At 38.7% G+C, this 4,904-nt stretch overlaps 1 long non-coding RNA gene across 1 annotated transcript in view; it reads right to left on the reverse strand.

The window, feature by feature from the left end:
- LOC138033239 (uncharacterized) overlaps positions 1 to 2,147 on the reverse strand; it is a 10,293-nt gene extending 8,146 nt beyond the window's left edge. The window contains exons 1-2 of the long non-coding RNA XR_011128600.1: positions 1,578 to 2,147; positions 638 to 774 (exon numbers count right to left, since the gene is read on the reverse strand). This is a non-coding gene — a long non-coding RNA (uncharacterized lncRNA). The remainder of the gene's footprint in view (positions 1 to 637; positions 775 to 1,577) is intronic.
- Between the last annotated feature and the right edge of the window lie 2,757 nt (positions 2,148 to 4,904).

The raw sequence follows: 4,904 nt of genomic DNA on the forward strand, positions 1-4,904 counted from the left end.
CTCAAGGTCCCCGCTCGCTGATACTTGCGTCAAATGCTGTCGAAAACCCCGCATACCGTGGCAAAAGTGACAGTCCAAAACCGCTGAAATCCCCCGCTAATGCCCCGCATTCCCCGGGTATGGTGGTGCGGGGCTTTCCACTGACTAGTGAATAAATGCCGTCTACTTTTGTTCATCAGCGGAAATATTGGAATCAGTCGCTAGTAGCAGAGGAGAATTTGTTTACGAAGCTGGATAAATCAGCAGGCAACTGCAATTGTCAGCTAAGAGTATTCGTGCTTCCAGCTTACAAACCTGTACGTAAACTATACTTTTACAAATTAATTAGCTTTTCTGTTTTAACATTACCAGTAAATGTGAAAATTTTGGATAGGAAGTTTGAAGGCATTAGCTTTTTAACTTGCGAATCTACAGAAACTGACGCCGTCACGCAACGTGTCAAAAAATCGTAGTTAAAAGAGGGAACCTCAAATTACTAATCGTAAATCTGCAGGATGTAAATCTGCAGGATATAAATACTGGACCGTGTCATTATGTTATATCAGTCCGATATAAGTTTGAAGGCATGACTCCTTGCAATAAAGCTGGCACAGCTCGCTTAATACAAACGTCAGATAGGAAGACGACTTCTCCTTACCTTGTAAATTTATCGCACCGACAAAACAAGTCGGAATTCGCCAAATGACAACAGCCGAGAGGAGTAATGGCCGCCACACACAAACACTCCGTAAAGACTTGTTTTCATATCTCAAAGTGCCCTTGGACGTGAGGTGCCTGGGAATGAAATTAAATCACTGGAATCGGTCAGTGTAAAATGCAGACTGAGGTTATAATGTAACTGTTGAAAAAGCCCAGACCCCTTAGAAATGCTAACCTTAGGCCTAATTAGGCCTACAACAATATTTAGGCTTAAGGTTACTTCCCACCTTCGCGGGTGCCCTTCGGCAAAAACATTGTACGCGCGCCAGTTTAAATAAAACCCCAACAAACTATATATCATTAGAAAGCTTAATAAATGTACTTGACGAAAAAAATACAATTTTAGCGAAGTTTTCTTTCAGGAAGTGTCAGAAGCCGGCAAGGCGTGAAACGACCGAGGGTTCTTCTATTGAATTTATCGGCTATCGGATTCCAAAGTACGAGCAAAATGGCTGCACAGTCTTAGGGCGCGTTCGATTGACCGTATTCCGGAATAGGAATACATGGAATGTAAGTTAGAAATCCATCGTTTTTACGGAGATTCACATTAAAATTGTCAAACATCTGCTAAAATGCTATTTTAAACATATTTTTATTATCCTTGCTGCTTTGAAAAGCGCCAAACATATCGTTTTAATCATCATTCCGCGTATTCTTATTCCGGAATAACGTCAATCGAACGCACCCTTATTCACAAGGCATCAATCAACAAAAGTGTGTCGGGCTTTTTGGATATTCTGATTGGTTGTCTAGATATCCACATCTAAAGTTGGAGTAGCTAAAAATGTGCGAGACGTGTTGCGTAAATGGACGCCACAGGAAAAATATCTCTGGAATGTTCTGGCGAAATTTCACGACAATCCGCCGAATCTGCATACCCTATAAATTCGGTCAAAGTGGATGTATTCCTTCCAAAATCATATGCGAGATTTTCGCTTGTACAGGTTCGTAAACAACTTGCGCCACGCCTGGAGATTATCTCGCCTGATAAAACTGCAAACCAATGGAACAACAGGACCTCCTAGCGTCTCTGACAATAGATAAGAGATTTCCCGGGAAAAGCATCGCATTGCAACACGTTTTTTATATCGCTCAGCCGAGTGAAATTCAGGACGTCGACGCAATACAATGGGCAAACACACCAAAAGGCAAAGGCAAAACCCGTGCCAAAAAGGTCAAAGGCGGAAAACGTGCCGCTGAAAAACAAGACGTTACTAGTAACGAATCGACGGACAGCTTAACCTTATTGCTGAAATGAGTTCCCTTGGGTAGGTTTCATGATTTCATTATTTGAAAATTACGCTTCGAGACGATTGCTTATGTTTTTGTATCAAGGCTAGCAAATGTATTATAAAGGAAAAGAAAGGAACTTTATTTAAGACCATAGAATAGAGAACTTTATCTTTGCATGTTTGTATCAAATAGATATTTTATTAATAAAGTTTACTTCATTCCTTGATTTAGAGTGCACTTAAAACATTGTTCTTCAGATCACAACACCAGCCGTGATCTTGAATTTGACAAAAATGTACCAAGAAATTGCTATAAATTGAAAGAAAAAGCAATCTGAGGGGAACACATTATTGTGCTATGAAGACCTCTTTTATATAGATACCCAAGGCCAGATGCTAAAATCTTTTAACAGTTTTCTGATACAAAAGTTCACTGTGTCAGCACAGGGAACATCTTGCCAGAATTTTTTTTCCAGCCAATTGCACGTGCGTGAATTCTTTTTGGGACGATGGTCTTGTGCAGGAATTTTTTTCTTACGCATATTCACTTGCAGGATATTTTTTTCCAAAATCACCCACCCCCCCCCCCCCCCAAAGTTAAATGGTTGGCCCCTTACCCTAGGACTTGTTTCTGCTTTTGATTTTTCCATAAGAGTTATTAGCGTGAAGAGCTTTCACGTGGGAATTTTGTCAAGTACGTGATGTAAATAAAAATATGCAAATAACATGAATACGAGCTATGAGCTTTTGCCGCGAAACGTTCCCCAAGGGGTCTCGCCGGTTGACAAGATTATGACACCTTCGTAGTTTATTAAATTTATTTGAAAATACGTCTTTTTCTAAATAACTCGGCCGCTTTATGAGATTTTTAACATTTTCCTTTTGTAAACGCTAGGTAAAATGACTGACTTAAATTTTGTCAAATTAAAAAAAAAACCGATATTTTTGGCATCTGAAGGTGGGAAGTAACCTTAACTGTTAGCATTCCGATTCCAGTGATTTAATTTCATTCCCAGGCACCTCACGTCCAAGGGCACTTTGAGATATGGAAACAAGTCTTTACCCAAACACTCATTCTCATTCCCAGGGTCCTCTCTCTTCCTAATAGAGACCACGTGACAAACACTTGGCTCTCGTATTAAGCCAGCCATATCGCCGGTGCTGACAAAGTGTGGGGAAATCCCACACAAAAATTAAACCAGCGTAACTTGTACATGAAAGAGGACAGCTTTTCTGTCATGAATCTGACCTCGAACCGCAAGAACAGGCCAACACAAAAACATGAAACAAGGAAACGTAGAAAAGGGACTTACTTAGTCCTGTTCCGGGAAAATGGCATGGCGGGGTAAGAGGGAACAGGACTAGGACTTACTTACTTAGATAAAACTCAACTGGGTGGAACACAGAAGTAGCTGTTAGTGGTACCAAAAACCAATTAAAACATACTTAATGAAAAACTCAGTTTGCCTGAATGACCAAAGACCTTTCTCGAACACCTTCATGACATTAGGAGAAAATACATTTCGATCGTAGCGGCTAAAAATCAAAGAAATCTTTAGGAATTAGTTTCTCATAAGTTCCAATTAACAACGCAACCTCGTTCCCAGGGTCTCTTTGTCGATCTCTTTGTCGATGAGAATAGAGAGAATAAGACCAATAACTTTTGTTATTATTCCTTCATTTAGCATGAAAACACCAACCCACTCAAAGAACTTAACATCAAAGTATCGCAAAATTACAAGGCAAAGCTATTTGTTCAAATAATCTTAGTAACAATTTTCATCTGTGTTCCTTTATCAAGGGTTTATTTCGTTAAATATTTTTGCTCTTTGGCCATTTCAATTTATGCAGGAAAAGAAAACAAACAGCGGTTACAAACATATTCATTTTATACTTGACGTTTCGTATGCTGCAACATACATCATCAGAAGTGACGGTTAAAACTGTTACCCAAAAATTTTAAAACTTCATCGAGGCAATGGTGACTACTTACAAAGTATAAAACAAAATCGTAACTTCCGGTAGTTGATATTTCCGGAAGAAATTAATAAAGAAAAAGCTCCTAACTTTGCTGTTGCAGACCATACTATTTCTACCGGCCATAACATCAAATGGCACCATTTTGAAATCCTCGCTACTGGAAAGTCTGACTTGCAGTGTAAAATTAAAGAATCGCTATTAATCAGGGACTTAAAACCCTCTCTTAACGAAAACATTGGTAGTGAGAAGCTTTTTCTTTATTAATTTCTTCCGGAAGTATCAACTACCGGAAGTTACGATTTTGTTATAATACTTTATAACAAGTCACCATTGCCTCGCTCATGTTTTAAAATTTTTGTGTAACAGTTTTAACCGTCACCTCTGATGATGTATGTTGCACCATACGAAACGTCAAGTATAAAATGAAAATGTTTGTAACCGCTGTTTGCTATCTTATTTAGTTCTGCCTCTTATACTGCATGTTGAAGTGCCAGCGAAAATGTGAGTAAATGCGAACAAATATAACATAACATAATATAATATCTTGATATCTACGTTTCTTTTACCCTTGACAGAAAGGAACAGAATCACAAGCACTACCACCAGCCTTCCAAAGTGCGCGAAAAACAAACATAAAAATTATAAAAAAACTTCAGAGAATCATATCACTGTAAGTCTTGATAGGTCTCATGTCCCGTTTACTCTAAAATCACTCACGGATTTTCACAGCGAAGTAATTAAATCTCTAACGATGTTCTCTTTTTTAGTGTGGAACCCAAAACAATTGCAATTGATATCATCCAAGATAACTTTAAACGTCAGTTGGAATTCTCACAGTGAGCTCTGACGTGTCGACAACAGATGACTTAGTATGTTCCTTCGCTTTATTTTCGTCAAAAAGAACTCAGTTTTCTATGGGTGCTTTTAAGTTCGGACACAGGTAAATAAAGTAGAAGACAAATCATGTACTCCAGACGTTCGTGTTATGAAAGC

This window comes from Montipora capricornis, chromosome 14 (assembly GCF_036669925.1).
Source record: "Montipora capricornis isolate CH-2021 chromosome 14, ASM3666992v2, whole genome shotgun sequence".
Classification (NCBI taxonomy): Eukaryota; Metazoa; Cnidaria; class Anthozoa; order Scleractinia; family Acroporidae; genus Montipora; species Montipora capricornis.